Here is a 21818-nt window from a genome sequence, read left to right as displayed (position 1 = left end):
ATATATATATATATATATATATATATATAAACATCTTCTTTTCCCAGTCATCTGTCGATAGACATTTAGCTTGCTTCCATGTATTGGCTATTGTAAATAGTGCTGCTGATTAACTTTTAATTCCATTACCAGTTCTGGTGGGATGTCTTTATCACAGCTTTGTATGTGGGGAAATTAAGAGCAATTTGCAGTCACACAGATGGTAAATGCTAAAACCTCTCCTCATACTTTTGGGGTGCGCCTGACCCCCAAAGCCAGGCCTTTGCTTTAGACTTTCTTATGCTCTCAGAACCCCCATCGTCAGATACCTGTGATCAGAGGGGGAGAAGTCCCTGACTATCCCATCCATGCCTGGCCCCTGGAACCTTGAAGCAAGCTCTAGTAAGACACCTACGCCCCTTCTCTTGTCTAGTTCATCTTCACTGTCCTCGCTGTCTCTTAACGGTCTCTAGGTCAGCCGTGTGTGTAACTGCTTATTTACCAAGTAACTTTGCTAATTATGATGAGTGGACTGATTATGTCAAAACGTTCAGATTCACATTCCTGGAGCTTGGTTTTGTAATTGTTACTAACAACCAGCTTTTCTTTTACACAGCCATGTAAATCACCATTGTCCATCCTCAGAGGAAACCTTACCTGTAGGATAGCTGAATTTTAGCACTTTTATTTTACCAATAATGAAACAGAGACTTGGGGGCACAGTCAGTGTCAGCACACAGAGTCTTCTGATTTCAGCTTCCATAGGTTGACTCTACCCACCGCAGTCCTCCCCTAACTCCCCCATCCCCCATCCCATTCTGGATGAGGGTAATCATACTTTACTCATTCAGGGTTGGTCCTCAGTCAGGTCCAGGAGCTCTTGTTTTGCACCAGCAGAGACTACATATCCCATGCTCCTTGACACCTGGAGATCCCTGACAGCACAGACCCTGGCCCGCTGCCCACTCTCAGGCACACCCACATAATGGAGTGACAGGATGTACTGACAAAGTATTTAGGTTTCTTCCCAAGGTGTTGCTTAATTAACTGTATTACCAGGTAAACTGTCCACTGTGACAGACAGTAAAAGCTTCCAAAAAACTTTCACCTATGCCTTTTTGGGCAGACCTGCCTCTGCCCACCCACCACACCCGGTATTATTATCAGACCCTGGGCATTGCTCTTTTCCTTCTCTGTAAGATGCTCTAAAAACATCTTCCTTCGGGCTACATTTCCTGGCATACAACATCATCCTTCCTCTATTCTGGTTGTTTATACATCAGGCCCAAACCAGATAAACACATAGAATGGAAAAGAAGAAAAGACAGTTTAAAAAAGACGTTTCAGAAATACCATCCAGAACATCTTTTATACAGCATAGCACCCTTCTGGGGCCACTCAGTTACCTCCTGGTGACTAGATTCATGAAGTTTATTCTTTTTAGAGTTTTCTGTCTTCTCCATTGTCAAAGTCTAGACTGGGATCTGAGGGTTTACTTCCAGCATTTCTTTACATCTGCCTCTTTTTGTTGGCTCTACTGATCATGTGTGGTTTGGAAACACAGATGAAGATTCTGGGGCAGGGTATAGCTCAGTGGTAGAGTGTGTGCTTAGCATGCATGAGGTCCTGGGTTCAATCCCCAGTACCTCCAGTACATGTGCAATCAATTTTCTCTGTCATCAGGTCTTTTAAAATTATTGTTAATTTTCAGCAACATTCAAAACCATTCAAGTATCTGGATAAGTTATCTAAGGGTAGGTGAGGTATGGTCATACATAAAAAATAAAATACAGAAGTTTTACAGAACGCATTTAATATCATTCTTCATACCCTTTACTATAATTGCATCACATTTATTTATCAAAATATTTACATTTTATCATATGGATCCATCTAACTTGTTTCAATGGTGTATAATAATGTAAAGTTTCCATGATTGCCCAAAAAGGGAGTCTAACATATGGGAAAATGTGAAATTAGAGTAAAATCTCTATATAGCTCATTTATTGATTTATTTTTTAAATCAAGGTACTGGGGATTGAGCCCAGCACCCTGTGCATGCTAAGCATGTGCTCTACCACTGAGCTCGACTGCTCCATAGTTTACTTAGTAGTATTGTATCAGTATTTATTTCTCAGTGTTAATGATAGTACTGTCATTATGTGATAGGTACCATTAGAGGAAGTTGGTGAATGGTGTATAGGAATTTTCTGTACTATGTTAGCAACTTTTCTGTAAATCTAAAATTATTTCAAAATTAAAGTTGAAAATCTGCAGGAAAAAGTCTTTTAAAAATTCAGTCTTTGGGCATATTTTCTTACTGTACCTGAGTTGCCAAAAATATAAGCTTAGTAAATACCAATCACGTCCAGAAATATTTCATGTCAAAGTATAGCATACATAAAGTAAAAACAATTCTTTAGAGCAAGAGAAATATTATAGCAATAAAAATAGTTGAAGAGGTTTGACTATTAAAAATGTCACATTAAGCCATTAAACATCTTTTGCACACTCGACATTCTCATAGTTGGGACCTTAATTTACTGAGGATCTGTCTATAGTCAGTTTTCAGGTTTCACATAAGCTTCCCAGAGACAGCCCCCTGGAGTCCTCTGGTGGGAATACAAACTCTGCAGCCACCTCTGTCACTCTGCAAGTGTGTGGTTGTCTCTAACATCAGCAGTCCAGACAGAATGAGTGATCATGGCCAGGACAGGCAGGCAGTGACCCCAAGTCGTGAGTCTAATTCCCCTGTGGGTGGAGTTGGCCTTCACACGGGGACAACAAAACAGAATCAACAGCAAAAAGAGATGTTCTGCAGCCTCAGACAACATCCCCAAGCTCATGAGACTTCACACAAACTGGACTGTTTGTTATAAGGGAGGCTGAGCTCTGAATGTCAACTCAGAGAGAAAAGCATCCCAGTGGATGGGGGGCCTGGAACAGCATCCTTGTAAGAGAGGACAATGCTTTGTGACAGATCCTTACCTCACCAGAAGGTTCCAGTCTCCTTGGAAAGATAAATTTCAGAGGTGGCAGCTCCTATGGTAGCTGAGAGGTTGTGTTCAAATAAAAAATTCAAAAACTAAATATATTCGTGCTTACAAAGTATTAATCAAACTGTATTTATCTGCATTCTCTATATTAATTTTTTTGTTATTGTTGTTGAGGTAAATTTACATACGAGAAATGCACTATAATTCAATGACATTGCATCAAGTTTTGAAGTAGTTCAACTATATTTGTTTTTTTTAGCTGAAAACAACCATTTTTGATTCAACCTCAATGCTGAAGGAAAAATGGAAAAGAAAACAAAACCCAGTAATAAGTCAACAGCATTTGATTCAGTAACTGATTTATCTTACATTTCAAGAATTAGAGAGTGAAAGACTCAATTTGTAACATAAATTTCAAAATGTAGCTGAAATAGCTTCCAAAAGCATGAAAACATGCTGTTTCTGTAGAATCTTTTCGCCATACGCAGTTACACTCTTATGCTGATTAACGTAATTTCACCATCGTTGTATTTACTAGTAGCTTCCCTGAATTTTTTACCTCCTCCCAATTCTCTGTGCTTCAGTCCCCCGCCCTACTCCTTGCCTCATATTCCTGCTAAATCTTGTTTCATGAACTAGGCTTGTGTCCTATTTAAGGCTGTGGACAGAGTGCTAGTAAAATTTCTTGTCCTACATAGTTGAATTGAATTGACTTCAACAATGTAAAACATTGATGTAAGCAATGACTAGGCATCTTCCTGTTGCCAAAAAAGCCCAAAGATAGTTTAGATTCCTTAAGCCACAATAGTGGAAATGTACGAAGTAGTATTTTTATTTTGTAGTTCTTTTCATTCTTTGACTCAGAAGATGCTAATGTATAATATATATTAAATACCATTTCAGGTACTATGCATGAGTTATAGGTAAGTGGGCTTCAGAGTGAAAATACATATACCCTTCATTTTTCCTTAACAGTAGATCAACAATTGTTATATATCAGATGATTCAAAAATGTCCAAAATCGGTGCGGCTACTATGGAAAACAGTATGGAAATTCCTTAACAAACTAAAAATATAGAGTTACTATATGATCCAGCAATCCTACTCTTGGGCATATATCTGGAGAAAACTCCAATTCAAAAGGATAAATGCACCCATGTCCATAGCAGCACTATTTACAATAGCCAAGACATGGAAGCAACCTAAATATCTGACAGGTGACTGGATAAAGTAGATGTGGTCTGTGTATACAATGGAGTACTATTCAGCCATAAAAAGAATGAAATAATGCCATTTGCAGCAACATGGATGGACCTGGAGATGATCATACTAAGTGAAATAAGTCAGACAGAGAAAGACAAGTGTTACATGATATCACTTACATGTAGAATCTTTAAAAATGAGGCGAAATTATTTACAAACCAGAAATAGACTCACAGACATAGAAAGCAAGCTTATGTTACCAAAGGGGAAGAAGGGGAATACATTAGGAGTTTGAGATTAGCAGATACAAACTGCTATATATAAAATAGATAAATGACAAGGTCCTACTGTGTAACACAGAGAAGAACTATATCTAATACCTTTTAATACTCTATAACAAAAAAGAATACAAAAAGGAATATATGTGTATATAACTGAATCACTATGGTGTACACCATAAATGAACACAATGTTGTAAATCAACTATACTTCAATAAAAATAAATAAAAATACCCCAAACCCTTAGCTGTTTTATCATTGAATTTATTAGCCTGAACTAATAACAGACAGCAAATTGGCTTTGCTTCTTATCATGGGATCTTGGAATTTGAACTCAAATTAAAGATCAGCAAATTCAAAAGGAGCTATAGTTTCAGAGTACTTGACATACTGTATTTGAAATGAGTATTTATTCCTTTCACCTGTCTCTCTGTTTGCATTAGGCTTGTGTCATTTATATGGTGTCTCTCCATAGCCCCAATAATAAAGAGATTTCAAGTTGGAACATATAATTCTATTTTTGCAAGTATTGTTTAGAAACCCATTTCTAAAACCTGTGGTTTAGGAAATATTTGTGAACAAGACTCCCAATGTCTCTGGAATGATCCAAATGAAAGGGGTCTTGTGCTAAGCAACTTGCCAGTTTGAGACCTGCCTTTCACAATTGCTCTGCAGTTGACCCTTCAGTCCTATTTCGAGTCACCAGATGAAAATAAGGTTTCCTTTCAAGTGGTGGTTGCTAGGGGCAACTGGTACTGACGCCAGAAGATGAATACTCTACCTCCTTAGTATAATGCCTACTTTGTGAGCTAAATAAAGAGCTAAATTGCAGAGAAAGCAGTCGTATAAATGTGAACTATCAGGGAAAGAACATAAACAGGGATTTTTTTACATATTTTTTTTTTCAGATTCTTTTCCTTTACAGTTCATTACAAGACACTGAATATAGTTCCCTGTGCTATACAGTAGGTCCTTGTTGTTCATTTCTTTTATAAACAGTAATATGTATCTGTTAATCCCAAACTCCTAGTTTATCCCTCTCTTCACCTTTCCCCCCGGTAACCACAGTTTGTTTTCTATGCCTGGTAAACAGGAATTTTAGAGATGTGAATGTCAGAAAGAGAATTACTATCAGCATCGTCTTGGGAACTGCTGGGCATTTTGGACAGATATCCTGAACTCCTGGGCACTCTGCATTTCCACCACCCTAGCTAGAAAATTAGCATCATTCGCTGGGGCAAGACCTTTTTTGTAACACAAATGTATGTCATTAGTTCTCAGTGCATTTTGAAAAAAATGCAAATGAGCTTCTGATGGAATTGCATGGGGGAAGTAGTTGTCAGCTTTTAAATTTCTTATCTTTGAACACAAATAGCTTGTGCCCTCACAATTGCATTATGTTATTTGGAAAATTGTTTTCTTGAACATGTTGATTTAATGAGGAAGACTCTGTAGTCCATTGGATGTGTTCATAGCAGAATTCATCATTTCTTTGAGCAGACTGTTCTATTTTGATATAGCCATTGCTGTGATTACCAAAATCTTTTTTCCCTTTTTTCTTGATTTTCTTTTATTATTCTTTCCACGTAAATGGGATTATAACATCCATGCTACTTGATATCCCCAACTGTTTAAAAGTTTTTTGGAGGGAGGTAATTAGGTTTATTTACTTATTTTTAATGAAAGTACTGGGGATTGAACCCAGGACTGTGTGCGTGCTATAAGCACATGCTCTCCCACTGAGTTATATCCTCCCTCTGGTTGCCAGAATCTTAAAGAAACTTATTCATTGTATCCTAGGCATTGCTATTTTTCAAGGAAGAGTTCATTACTCCATTATTGGCATCTGCTCTGGGCTAAGAGTCCCAGGCTGATTGGGAAAATGGACATAAAATCAAGAAATTATAGATTTATATACCATGAGCTGCAATCAAGGCACGAACTAGATAGTATGTGGATGCAGAAGAAGACCTGTGTTCACTGATTAAGTCCAATTTAGCTCGTGGATGTGTGAGAGAGACATCTGCCTGCCACAGGGTCACTGCCTTAATCATCAAGGTTCATCCCGACTGCTCTGTTTGTTTCTCTGCATGTCTCTTCCCCTCCTCTCTGCTTCCAAAACTAATTTGTTGGTTAAAGAAGTTAACTCCACAAGGCCAAAGTCTTCCTCCCAGCATGGGGATTCTAAAACTTGGGTTCCTCTACCCAAGACTCTGCAAGTACATTCTATGTGAGCACGAATGTCATTGACATTTTCTAAGATTACTGATGGAGAGGAGAAAGACCTCTGTAGGTACAACAAGGAAAAGTCTCCATTTCCCAAGACAGTCCTCACTTAAAATGAATCTCTTTACCCTATTAAGAACCTGCTTATCAGACTTTATGTCTTGATGCTCTTGCTCCTGGATATATGGTCAATGCAGCTGAGACACAGAGGAGTGAAGGGGTGCTGGAGAGCCACTGCTATGGTGTGATGCAAGGTTTATGATAAGGAGCAGTGAGAACTGAGACCAGAAAGATACATAAGGACACACCGTAGAAAGCTTTGTGTGCAAGACTGGGATATTTGGGCTTTGTCTTCTAGGCAGAGGAGCTGTCAAATGTTTCTAGAGAAGAGATGTGATCATTACAAAAAGAAAAAAGAATAATGCTTGTAGCAAGATGGGGAATGTATTGCATTTGGGTTTTCCAGAAACAGATTGACTTGGAAGTATAAGTTTATGGGTTGCTAACTTACAGATGAGAAAGTCACGAGTGGGAGGACCGAGGGAAAGCAAGTAAAATAAGAAGACGAGCAGGAGGAAAGGGATCTGTAGATGTGTCTGTGATTGGAGAGAAAGGTGGAAAAAGAGAGCAGGAGACTGCATGGAAGCTAACTGAGGAGAGAGTTTAATAAGACAGAGGAGCTGGTACAGGTACCATATGCTTGTGAGGAGTCGAGAAGCTTGAAAATCGCGAAAGTACCAGCGGTTGTGGCAAGTCCAGGGTCATCTTAACCTTTTGCCATTTGGGTTCACTTCCTAAGGTCTAGTTGGTTAGAAATCAACGCTGTTAGTATTGGAGAGAAGGATTTTCCAGGGGGCAAGAGAGGGACCCAATGGAGTAAAAGTTTTTCTTTGGAGAAAAAAAGGAAGGATTCCAAGAAAATGGAACAAACCTTGTGGCAGTAAAGGAAGCCCTAGTCATCGCATTACAGGGCTGACAACCCTGGTGTTTAAACTGTACCACCCTGAGCCAGGGCTCCACCTGATATTCAGAGAGCTGAATCTCTTAATTGCTGATAGCGAATCCAAATTATAAGCTAATAAGCAGGGACATTAAAACTAGCATCCCACTGATTTGATTTGGAGAAAAACATTTGTATTAGCTGTTTCCAAGACTTTTCTTTCAACCTTTTCCCAAACCCTAGTTATTTTTACCATAGGTTCCGCATTTTGAAAGTATAACTTCTGTAGCAGAGAGGGAACTATAAAGGTTCTGATGTTTCTGTTTCCGAAGGTGTCAGAACTCTGTGTTTCTCTTCTTACTCTTTTCACTGGATTTTGGAGAGCACTGATTAGCTTCAATGTTTAGATTTAATTTCTTCTCTTGGGCCCATACTTGTGTTGTCTTCTGTTCAGCAAAAATGAGGACAATCCCCTTCCAGCCCCCTGTTTTAAGCAGCTGGGTCTCTGGGGGTGAAGTGAGAAATTGGATATTTTTGGCTGTGTAAAATACAGGCTTTTTTCCTGGTCATTGTCCTCATTGATATTTCATGAGACGTCATTACCATGAGAAAGAGTACACAGGAGGTATGCAAATTCTGTGTCCCTGAGGTGGGAACCCGCACTGTGCCCGTCGTCGGAGGACTTGGCTGGGAGGGGGCTTGGTCCACAAGTGGACCAGCTGGGATGACTGAGGGGCTCTGGTCTTTCGGCCTGAATGCTGGACGTGGTATCAGATGCATCTGTTCTTTGTGTCCATCTTTTCTTCTTGTGGTGGGGGGGTGAAGGTTTCATTTGGCAGAGTTAGGAGAAGACACACTAGTCCAGGAGGATGGAGTCCTGGGCTCTGGTTGTAACTTGGGCTCATATTCACTGTATAACTGACTTGCGGGCATGTCCTCACCTGTAAAATGAAGGCAATGATGCCATCATGATAACCTCACAGGATGGCCCTGAGGACCCAGGAGAAAACTCCTGGATAAGCGACGTGAAGCCAGACGTGTGTTGCTGTCATTACGTTGGAACCATACCATCCCCTGTGACAGGATGAGCCTTGCCGCGATATTTGTGCCCAGAAATAAGCATTACTGGAAAACAAAGCACCATGTGTCTGCATTTTATGACTCAGTGCCATTTCAAAAAAACACTTATTGCTGCCTAAGCTCAATCATGTTTTCATTTCTAATTTTTCATTATGAATTTCTTAAGTTCACAGAGAAGTCCAGAAAATCATATTCTTGTACCTCCCTCTTGAATAAAATGGTATTACCATTTTGCCTCATTTCCTTCAGAGTTTATTACAAACAAATGAAGCCCTACCTTCCTACCCTAGTCCACTCTTGCTGTCTCTGAGTATCTGTAAGTTGGTATCTGTCAGTCCTATGGAAAAGTTTGTACTGTTACTATATGTGAATTTTCCCATAAAGTATATATGTATGTGTAATTGTAATATGTATTTTATATATGTGTGTGTGTTATATATATACAGATACAGTTGTACATACGTTGTTTTGTTCAAACATAGTATTTTGAGAGATTTATCTACACTGTACAATGTAGTTATAGTTCATTTTACCTTGAAGAAAATGTGGGTTCTTATATTGCTGGTAAGTAAGTCTGTACAGATACTCAGTAGCACAATTTGGACATACTGAGTAAATTTGACAGAATGTACTATCCTATGACCCAGAAATTCTATTTTTATTTGTAACCTTGAGAAGCCCTCACATATGTGCAAAAAGGTGTATATAAGGTTTTTCTTAGCAGTGATATTAATAATGAAAATGTGGAAGTTATCTAAGTGTTCCTAATTAGTAAAATGGACAAACACTACAGCAGCTAAAGTAGCATTTTAATAAAAACAAATTATGGTAATCTTAGAAAAATGTCAAACTATGAAATACTGAAGTGTACAAAAAATTCTTGAGAAAATCTAGGTGTGAAAAACATTTAAATATTAAGACACTTTATAAAGCAAGGTATATTCTCTTATACCTCACTTACCATACTGCTTGATATAATGTTCCTGTTTTCAATCAGTGGCTAGGGCTTGCATGAGATAACTAGAGGAGAAAAAGAAGACACCTCCTAAAGAGATGCGAGTTCATAAACAGGCAAGGTCTGCTTTGCGGTTTCATTCTGGTGCTTTATCCAATGCGGGGTGGCAATTCTTTAGATTATCCCTGTATTAGTTACTGTATACTTTATACTTCATACTATTAGTGGATCACAATTATAGAAATTCATTAAAATAGTGTCATTTAGGGGTTCTCTGCTTTAGGAAAATCTGGCCTATTAAAACATGGGCTTAAAATAGAAGGATGGGAGGATTTACAATTGTAAACACCTTTGCATAGGGACGCTTGTGGTATCTTAAATGATTCACTATGCCAAACTTATTTTCAGTGCTTCAGGAATATATCTGTTACATAGGAGGAAGGATACATCCATAGTTCGGAAGGTAGTACTGTTTGCACTAAACAGTGATTGACACTTCAGTGCCACATATAAGTAACTAGTGATAACTCCACTGTCATGAAGATGACTGGGTTACTACAACTTGCCTTTCCACAGCCTCAGCGATGCAGTCAATCATGGTATCATTCTTCATTTCCCTGTCTTGTCATGTTCATCGCTGTTGAGCTGATGAATATTCTTTTAACTCATTCTGTAAAAGGAAAATGTTGTAAATCAGGTGATTGTTAAAAGTCAAGCAGGGTTTTGTTTTGTGGTTAAATTCCTCTCAAAGACCACTGAGTGACCTTTTCCTTATGAAACAGTATTTCAAACAGTATTGGTTCTGCTGCTCTACTAAGATGGTTGTTTTTACCTGTCACTCGGACTATTCATTGTTCGCTTGGTCTTGCCAGGTATGTGTTTCTGGGCATCCTCTGAAACGAGGAGGGAGCCAGCGGGATGCAGTGGGCGGCAGGAAGGGCCATGTGGAATAGTTCGACAACCAAGTAGAACTCCTGATGGGTCACAGCTGTGTTTACTTCAACAGCTTCTCCTGCTGAAATTTGGAATACAAATTCTAGGTTTATTCCTGGAAGAACACTTTTTTTCCCTCTCAACTATATGCAAAGAAAGCAGGTGAAGGCAGCAAAACAAACTGTAATCCATGACGAATTTCAGCATTGGAAAACTTAGAGGAAATTAGGAAGCAAGAAAGTTTTGCTCTGGTCTTTTTTGTGGTGTGGAATGACCGCGTCAGAGTCAAACTAATGATGTCCGAAGAGAGATTGGTGGTAAAATTTGGACAGATTGCCACATAGAGATTTGCAAATTGCTCCAATGCCCCAAAAAAGTGTTGAAGAAATTCCTTTATTCACGTCAGCTGAGGAAGACCTTGCTTAGCCCTTTTATTGACCTCCAAAATTAACAATCTAGGTCACAATTTTTTTTTTTTTTTACTGCGAGAATGAAATTCTCCTATGTGGCTGCTCTTCTAATGCATCGAGCTCATTAGAAGCTTGCCAAGCCCCTGACTTCACTGTGAGCTGAATAAATATTACCAATGAAGCACAAAAAATGCCTCTCAATCTTGAGAATTTATCACTGGATGAGTTGAAGTTTGATTTTATGTAAGTATCTTTTAACCACATCATTTTCCTTCTTAGCTACTTAGTTTAGTTTATGTTGAGATGATATGACTAATTTGAACTTTGGTTAATTTGACAACTTAATACAGATGAAGCTCGAGTCCTCTTATATTAGAGTGGCTCTGATTACTTACACTGTTGGATTAAACTGAGCAAAATGGTGGACATTTTTTTCTCTCTTTTTCTTTATCTTTTTTTTCCTTTTTTAAAATTTAAGTGTAGTCAATTTACAGTGCTAGTTTCAGGTGTGCAGCAAAGCAATTCAGTTATAAATATAGCAATTCAGCTGTACATATCCATATGTATATATTTTGCCAGTTTCTTTTCCATTATGGCTCATTACAAGGTACTGAATATAGTTCCCTGTGCTCTACAGTAGGTCCTTGTTGTTTATCTACTTTATGTATAGTAATGTGAATCTGTTAATCCCAAACTCCTAATTTATCTCAGTTTTTAGTCTATGTTTCAGGCCTCATTCTTTCCATGCCTCATGCCTTACTTTTCATGCAGAATTAATTATTCCTTATTCTCTGTTTTCACCTATAAAGTGGAGATAATAACTGGACCCATCTCAAAGTCTTGTTTGAGAATTAAATAAAATCATTTACATAACGCACTTAGGACAGTAGTGAATGGGCACTCAGTACATGTTAAGATACTCACATCGGCTGTTTTATCACCAGATACTCACATCGGCTGTTTTGATCACCAGAACAGCCATATGAGAGAAACATGATCATTATTATTGAAAAATTTAAATGCACAAGTAGCTCACACAGGGAGGAACTGACAAAGTTGAGAAGCAAACCCAGTTCTGTGTGGTTTCAGAGTGCAGTCCCTTTGCTGCATTTAAGGAGCTAAATAGCTAGTCAGTTTTTTGCACTCTGACAGTGCAGATTCTTCACACAAATTCTGCCAGGAACAACCCACCCCATTGTCAAGTCCTAGCTCTGCTCAGGCCTGTTCAGCTTTCTCCCATCCATGTTTTTGTTTTGTTTTGTTTTCTTTTGTTTTTAGGATTTATCAGATTTAGATGGAGTTTCTACTTTTAGAACATAGTATCTAACTCTGCATTTCTCAACCACAGAGCCAGTTAGACGTGTAAACGGGTCATTTTACCCATAGCAATAAAACAGTATGATAAAGAGCTAAAGTTTACAGAACCCCAGCTTCACACCCTCTGAAGCAAACTCTGCTTGGTATAACCTCAAAAATTGCTATTTTAGACCTTTTCTTAACTTCTGAAAAGCAAGTACCAAATATTGTGATAACAGTTTTGCAAGTAAAATACTATCCAAGAATTAATTTAAAATTTGGTAGTTTTATAAATAGATAGTATTATAAATTCTACAGCCAAGGATAATTTGTGTTTCATGCATTCAGAGAGATGCAGAGTATTGTGGAGTGGTTTTTGATGAAGTTCAGCAACTCTGTATTACATCACTAGACATCAGTATTAAGAGAATGTTCAACTATGTTAAATTCCTTCCACATTAGAAATTATAGAATAATCAGAACAAACAGGATTGTTTTCTTGGCTGTTCTTAATTTGTAGAACATGCTTTCGGAGAAAAGTCAATGTTCACAAACTAATGCCTTTTCAATGAAAATACACTATTATTTTTTCTTTAAATTTTTATTAAAATGTAGTTGACTTACAATGTCAGTTTCAGGTGTACAGCAAAGTGATTCAGTTATACATATGTATACATATCTTTTTTCTTTTCAGATTCTTTTCCATTATGTTATTACAAGACATTGAATATAGTTCCATGTGCCATACAGTAGGTCCTTGTTATTTATCTGTTTTATATATAGTAATGTGTGTTTGTTAATCCCCAATCCCTAATTCATCCCTCCCCACTCTTTCCCCTTTGGTAACCAGAGTTTGTTTTCTATGTCCATGAGTTTGTTTTTTGCTTGTAAATAGGATTTGCATCTTTTTTTTTAAGATTCCACATATAAGTGACATTATATGATAATTTGTCTTTCTCTGTCTGACTTACCTCACTTAGTATGATAATCTCTAGGTCCATCCATGTTGCTGCAAATGGCATTATTTCTCAATGAAGCTACATTGTGAGGGGGGAGAGTGAGGCTGAGCAAAGATAAAATACTAAAATCTGTGTAACAGCGTGCCATGCTGCTTAGATAAAAGGTAGATGCCAAATGCAATCACCCATTCATGTGGCTTACAGGAAATAAAGGTGGACATTCCTGAATTATTGGCCAAGCTTGCAGAAATACAGATTTCTTTTTTTTTTTCAAGGACTGTAAATAAGATTTAGGAAACAGTTTTTTGCAAGTGATAAAAAAGTATTAAGTTCTTGCAATGTTGCAATAAATAGCTAGACTCACATAGAGAAAGATGCATTTTCGAATTTCAAAGAACAAAGGCTTCCTTTGTTTTATTCCATCCTCTGTGGAAATATTTTAAGACTCAGCCCCAGGACTGGTTGCAGCGTCAGTTTGGCTGTTGCTTCCCTGTGTCCTCCCACGTCACCTGTTCATGCAGAACAGTGATGGACCAACAGAATCTTACTCTCAAGGCGTGAATGTGCATTACTCTAGATTTCACTGCAATTGGGGGGGGAAATGGTGACTTTACAGTAAGATTTTACTTCATAAACCTACACTTTGGGCAGGTCTGAGAAAAAAAGTCATTCATATTTATTACTGTTCGAAGCATTCAACCTTTTCATAGCCTTAGAGTCAGCCTTGATTCCTTTAAAAAGTGCTTGACAGATCTTTCTCCTTTGCTCCGTCCCGTCATGTTCATGAAGAGCAGTGAGCAACTAGAACTGTGCCACTAAAGAAAGGAAATCCTATCTATGAAGGTGCATCTCTGTGCCAGAGCTGTGTCGTAACCATCCTTTGGGCCCTCTGCTGGAAAAGTACAATCAAGTCTCAAATAATGCCTTTTTAATTATATCCTCTAGTATTACAGATGTAGGACAGTACTGTATCATACCTCTGTGAATGTAAGATATCTTGTACCTGCTTTATGATGCGTAGTAGTGCCCATGCTTTATCGGAGCTGTTCTTAATTACGTTATTCTAGAATGTTTTCTTTCCAGATGATGACTGAGAAGCTAATAAAAAAAAAATTGGTGCTAGGTACCACAACAGTAACAGAACTTAGCTGTTTTCTGGGGTTTTGTTTTTTACCTTTTTTTTTTGATGGCATGTGCTGGATGTCTGTATAATTTTGTTCAGATGACTGCAGAACCTGGAAAGGCTGTTGCTGCTATTGACTCATAACATACTGCTATTGGTCTTTTTATATAAATAAAATAAATATATATGTGTGTGTGTGTGTGTGTATATATATATATATATATATATATATATATATATATATATATATATATATATATATATATATAAGTTGAATTTTGGGAGACTTTCACGGTGCTGTCAACTTTGGAAAAAGTATCCCAGTTGTACCGTGTTGAGTTGGCATTGTACAGAAATTGACAGCCATATTGGTCTAGAAACGTTAAACATAATTTTTTCCATTTGTACGGGGTAACACACTGTATTAAATATGTAAGGTCTTATCTACATGGGTTTGATTACAGAAACTAATAAAGAATTCCCTAAATAATGAAAAAAAAAAAAACATTTTCTTTGGCCTGAGCCAAGGTATATAGCTTTAAGTTCTTACAAAGAAGCATTTGCCAAGAAGCCAGGTCAGTCTATAAACTAGCAAGTTCAGGTGTTTCAGATGTATGTCAGTGTTCTTAAGTATTTCTTCATTGATTCTGATTTTTTCAGTGTATTTTTTCCCATTTTTCCAGTTCTGTTTGTAATGTGTGCTTTAATTTTCAGCTAAATTGCAAGAATATACATGGCCCTACAAAGAAAGTAATTACCCAGAATGAGGACACCTGATATATTTGCTGTTCTTTTGCAACTTGTAAAACTACTCCTTCTGAGAGATTTTCTCTTAAAGTAAGATTTTAAAATACGGCAAATCCAATTAATGGTTTAATTGTGGCTGTTTTTAAATACCAATATTTTCTACCACATTTTGGGTGCCTTAAAAAAGGTGGCCAAGCCAAATTTTTCTATGAAAATAAAAGTGAATCCTACCTTACTTCTCTCTGAATACAGATAACTGTACATAACATAAGGTCTTAATTTATGTTTTTAAAAATTTTATCAATATTTTCTGATCTAACATTGAACTTAACATTTTTAGATATGTTTTCATTATATCATAATTAGTTTTGGGGGAAGATTATTTCCTATTTTCCTTTTTTAAATTTACCCAACATAAATCTTTTGGAAAAATATTTCTTCCTACATTTATGGAATGATTAAAATCATATTAAATGTATAAAAGATACTGTTTTCTAATACCCATAAAGACCACACTGAAGTATTTGCAAGTCTATTATTTGTCTTAATTTTTTCTCTTTTTTTATTGAAGTATAGTTAACATATAATTTTTAAAAATTTTTATTGAAGTATAGTTGATTTATAATGTGTTAGTTTCTGATGTACAGCAAAGTAGTTCAGTTATGCATATATATGTATATATTCTTTTCTATTATGGTTTATTACAGGACATTGAATATAGTTCCCTATGTTATCCAGTAGGTCTTTGTTTATCTGTTTTATATATAGTAGTGTGTATATGCTAATCCCAAACTGCTAATTTATCCACCCTCCCTTCCTCCACTGGTAACCATAGTTTGTTTTTATGTCTGTGAGTCTGTTTCTGTTTTGTAAATAAGTTCATTCATACCATATTTTAGATTCCGTATGTAAGTGATATTATATGGTATTTGTCTTTACTTCACTTAGTATGTTAATCTGTAGGCCTATCCATGTTGCTGCAAATGGCGTTATTTCATTCCTTTCTATGGCTGAGTAGTATTCCATTGTATATATATACCACATCTTCTTTAGCCAGTCATCTGTCAATGGACATTTAAGTTGCTTCCATGTCTTGCTATAGTAAATACTGCTGCTATGAACATTGGGGTGCATGGACATACAATGTTATTTTAGTTTCAGGTGTACCACATAGTGATTCATTATTGACGTCTGTAAGAAATATATTGACAACGTGCATATGTGCACATGTCTTGTAAATTGCCCCATTCCTCATTTCTCAGAGATTCCTCATTGAGAAGTCTGGAGGGATGTGTGTAAGAGGTACTCAATAAATTAGTTCAGGCAACTGCAATAATGACTTGCTTTGCTTAGTATGATATATTTAATGTTTTTCCAAAAAGAAAACTACATATAGAATGATATCTGCCAATAGCGACTTTATAATTTTAGGGGCTCCTTCCGATAGAAAGGAAACACAATTTAAAATTTCCATACGTCTTATTCTTGCTTTTTAAAAAGATAGTTTCAGTTTTTCTGAAATATAATTGTTGCAAGTGATGGAAAAGTTATTTACATTCATACAAAATTTTTTTCGTTTTATGATTTCCATAACTAGAAGTCTTTTTAAATGTGAACGATCAGTATTTGGTCTTTATATCTCTCAGACTTCCTGCTTTATTACATTACAAATCTTTTGATATGGTGATACTGTGTAAAATATGCTATTTCCCTTTTTATTCTTCTACTCCATTGAACTGACTGCATTTAAAAGATGATTACAGTGCTGTTGCATTAAATATAAGAGTTATTTACAGGGAAGATGTTACAGTTGTCAGTTTTGTTATGACCTCTCATTCAGAAACGGACACCCTCCACTGCCCACATAAGAGCTTAGTGCTTTCAGCTTATTCCTGATTTGCCTTTTTCTTGGTGTCTTGGCTTTAAACAAGCTGAATCCATTGGTGTTTCTCCAGTGATTTCTGTTCTTACCTGTCTCTCTGCCTTCGCTCCATCTATTTCTTCCACCTGATGCGCTTTTCTCCTTTGAGTCAATTTAAATCCCATCCAGATCAGTTCCCTTAACCACCTGGGTAGTGACTTTCTTCCTACTTGCACCCTGGGGTGTCCCATATAACTAAGTATTCATCTCAGTTTAGGTGGGTAAGTTGTGAGGACGCGCCCTGGAGCACTAGAATTCACCGCATGTCTATCAGTCATCAGTAAAGTTAAACGGCAGAAGCTCAAGCTAGACTATGTCTTCATATTGAATCCATTCACTGCTTCTATCAGTGTGTGATGAATAGGACAGACTCAGCCGAGGTATAGATAGTAGAATTACCTCCATGAGTAAAAGAGATACCAGTTGCTTGTCTGTGAAGATTTTGTATTTTCCTAAGAGTAAGGGAGTTTGAGTAGGTACAGTTGGAAATATCAAAGTGCTTTTAATCATGCAACTATTCTTTAAAAAATACCTACCAGTTTTCCTGTGAAGGTATTTTTAAGATAAAGCATATCCAGCAAGATACATGAAAATGTGTAAAAATTTCTCCTCCCATAGGACTTTATGGGCCCTTGAAAAAGTAAGAGGGTATTCTCAAAGCAATTATCATATCTAATTTTTAACACAAAAGGAGCCGTCAGATTTTATGCCTTAATTACTTCAATTTGAGAGCTAATTTGTTAGACTGTTAAATTGTTGACAGGCTCAAACTCCCTGAAATAAATGATCAAAATAAGAAGTCTAGTATAAGATAAAAATTTTTCTTCTTTCTGATACTGCTGTTCTGCCAAAAAAAAAAAAAAATGAGGCTTTTTTTGTGGGAAAAGTTAAACAAAAAAAGAATAGCAAACTAACTCTTAAAAGTGGGAGTATTACATTTACTTAAGTTATTTTGCAGTAAGTATTTGACAAATATTAACTGTGTAAAAAGTTTGGTTAATTTGCCTTGGAATTTTGGTAAAATGAGGCAGCAGAGATCAGAAATATTAAACATTATAAAATTCAACTTGGTAGTGGGGGAGGATATAGCTCAGTGGTAGAGTACATGCTTAGCATGCACGAGGTCCTGGGTTCAATCTCCAGTACCCTCATTAAATAAATAAATACCTAATTACCTCCCCCCACAAAAATAAAATTTTAAATAAAAATTAAATTAAACTTGGTAAAACGCAACTCCAAGTGTAATTATATTTTCTTTCTAGAATGAATTATTGAGGGGTTCAAAAAAGAAGCATCCTATTGGCTGTTGTCAATCTGGCTCTGATTGGCTTTCCTTTTATTAAAGCAGGAGCCCTGAGATGCTCTGTGTATAAACTGTGACCTGGAAAGAGGTTGAGAGATTCTGACAAATTTCATCTTTTACAAGGTAGCTTTTTATAATTGAAATTTAAAGAATATCTGTTGTAAGGTGAGAATCCAGAAAAGACATAGGCATTCATCCATTAGGCATTTCTTGGTGCTATCTCTTTGCTGGATGCTGTAGTGGACACTGGAGATGGAGGAGTTAATTGTAACTGCCATTCCTCAGAGATTTGCAATACAGGGGGTGTAAACAGACTTGTAAGCAAACAAATACAATAGAGAGAATATGTGTTACGATGTTGATGATTGTATGGGGTATAATAGAAACACAAGGATAGTGACCTTATTTGCTCAGGCCTTGTGGGGGCGTTCCAAATCATTTATTTTGTATGTTATAATATATACACATATATACATATCTTTATAATTGCAAAAGTCTGAGACCATATGTGAATGTGTGTGTGCACACGGGTGTATATTTCTATACATATTCATGTTTTTAATAACCTGATGAATATCGAACCATAACCATTTGTTTACTGGTCTTCTCATGCACAATTCATTTCTTGATATTAGATTAAGTCAATAAGAAAGCACAGCAACTCGGTCAGGCGATAGATTCTTTATGTTAGTCACTTCCTCTGGTGGCAGTCTGGATTGGTGTCACAACGGCATTGAAAGCATCAAGCCGCCTTCCTAAAATACCTAAATTAAAAGCAAGGCATAATTTAACCAAAAAAAGGGGATGTGATGACAGCATATGTTCATAAAAAGTACAGAATGATTTTTCTGCAGTAATCCACACCGTGAGTGATGATAAAGTGTCATCTTCACCCATTCCTTTCTTGTCAAAAGAGCAATACTTAGAACCACATGTAATAATTTTCTGTGCTCATTCATATTCATAAACATGCAGACACCCCACACCAACATAGTCATTCTACCTGTGTTATACACTTAAGACGTTTTCAGGGAAAATGTGTTAGCTTAATATTCCTTGGTTTCCATATTAGGGACAGAGATGTCTATGTATCATGATCGTACAAACAATGAGTGTGTGTGCATGTATGTGTCCTGACTTACACGTGTGTACCAACTATGGTTTTGAACTCAGAATGGCGAGGAGCTATTTCTTAAGTGGTTTTTAGATTGTATCTATATTCATAAAGCCATCTGATTTTTAAAGAGTATTGACCATTTCCATCAGAAAATGTGAATGAGTAATTAAGTGTTGAAACTTCTTAAAATAGAAAGGCAGAAAGCCCTAAAAAATGTAATACAAATAGTATCAATTTGTATCGATAACAGAAGTGTTCTATATGTGATCACTCTTCCTTCACCTGCAGGCATTATCCAGCTTCTGATTATGTGTGTGTGTGTTTCAGATTTTTTTTTTAAAATGACATTATTGCAGAATACAAGTTTGTAGATACTGCTTGATCACAAATATGTAAGTCTAGAATTTCAGAATGAAAAGGTGGTCCTTTATTCTCCTTGTGTACTCAAATAAAAATTGTTAGGAGGAAGGAAATAGCTCAGTGGTAGCATGCACAGGATCCTGGGTTCAATCCTCAGTATCTCCACTTTTAAAAATTGTTATATAAGAAAAAATTACATCACTATACCGTCTATCTAGAGTCAGTAAGAAATGAAGTGAAGTTTATATTTGTCAACTGAAATGAATAATATTGGAAAACATCCAAAAACCCCTTGAGGTAAGTGATGGCTAAGATAAAGTGCTTCAGAATGTTCAATTTATTCCATGATCCTTGAGTCTCCTGAAATTTAAATTATACATTAACCTGATAATAGTTCATTTAAGACAGAAAAGAAACTAGATACTGATTATATTTTTTTTCTTTTTTATTTAAGTCTAGTCCATTTACAATGTTGTGTCAATTTCTGGTGTACAGCATCATGTTTCAGTCATCCATATACACACATATATTTGTTTTCATATTCTCTTTCATTATAGGTCACTATAAGATACCAACTGTAGTTCCCTGTGCTATACAGAAGAAACTTGTTGTTTATCTTTTTATATATAGTAGTTAAGATCAACACACTATAAGCCTCCTAGAAGAAAACATAGGCAAAACATTTTCTGACGTATTTCATTGGTTTCCCAAGTCTACTTTAGGCTCTTTCAAATATGTCTGGTTTTCCATGACACGTGAAATGTACTTTCCTCTTAATTTGGTCTTTCCAATTCTCATCCAGTCTTCAGAGCCCATGCCAAGCAAGGCATGCCGTTCAGAAATTTCTCCCATAGCTCTCCACTCCTTGTGACATTCTCTAAATTGCTGAAGTATTTATTGCCAGGGCAGGACAGCTAGACCTCAGTGATAAGTGTTTTCTATTTTACTCCAGTGATACTGTCTCTGTAACAGGGACTCAGCTTTTTTAAGAAAAAGAGCCTGTCTTATTCTTCTCTTAATCCCCAGTAGAACACAAAAATACATTTCCAGGTATTCAGTAAATACTTATTGAGTAGATTACAAAGGTCATTATGATACTGTGAGTCAGTGGTTTTCAACCAGGGATAGTTTTGGCTCCCAGGAGACATTTGGCAATGGCTGAAGATGTTTTTGGTTGTCACAATTAGGAGAGAGTCCTACTGGCATCTAACGAACAGAAGCCAAGGATGCTCTTGAACATTCTGCAGTGCACAGGGCAGCCCCACAACAAAAAAGCCATCCCCACCTCCCAAATGTTTATAGTGCTGAAGTTAATAAAACCTGCTTAAAAGATGTTACATTTGACTATAAGTAATCAAGGGTTTATATATTTCCTCAGAAGAAGGAACCTCAGGGATTCAGTCAGGTTCAGTCATGGAACACAATTATATGCAGTTCCCCCTTTTCTACCCACTATTTATGGAAGATCATATTAATGCTCTAGAGATATCTAGAGGTGATTTGAAAACTTAGTTCTCAAAAATCCTCATATGGCAGCTACCATGCAGTAAAATCAAAGATAAACAAGTCTACTTTGTATTTATCAAAGCATAGTAAGGATTACCTTTATCCTATGATAGCAGTTTTCTGCTTCCTAAGCTTACTGTTTGATCTGTGCTACTTAGTGGTTTTTACCCTTTATTTTATTTTATTGAATGATAATTGACATAAAATATTATATTTGTTTCAGTGTATAACATAGTGATTTGATATTTTTATGCATTACAAATTGATCACTACAATAAGTCTAGTTACCATCTGTCACCATACAGAATTATTGCTATATAATTGACTCTGTTCCCTATGCTGTACATTACATCCCTGTGACTTATTTACCTTGTAGTTGGAAGTTTATATCTCTTAATCCCCTTTACCCACTTCACCTGTCCCCCCACCTTTACCCCTCCCTTCTGGTAAGCAACCACCAGTCTGTTTTCTGTATCTATGAGTCT

General features: G+C 36.6%; 1 protein-coding gene across 1 annotated transcript in view; it reads left to right on the top strand.

The window, feature by feature from the left end:
* The window catches only part of KCNQ5 (potassium voltage-gated channel subfamily Q member 5), a 434723-nt gene that overhangs the window by 63995 nt on the left and 348910 nt on the right, over nt 1-21818 (top strand). The window lies entirely within an intron of this gene.

Source organism: Camelus ferus, chromosome 8 (genome assembly GCF_009834535.1).
Source record: "Camelus ferus isolate YT-003-E chromosome 8, BCGSAC_Cfer_1.0, whole genome shotgun sequence".
Classification (NCBI taxonomy): domain Eukaryota; kingdom Metazoa; phylum Chordata; class Mammalia; order Artiodactyla; family Camelidae; genus Camelus; species Camelus ferus.
This window is presented reverse-complemented; position numbering and strand designations above follow the sequence as displayed.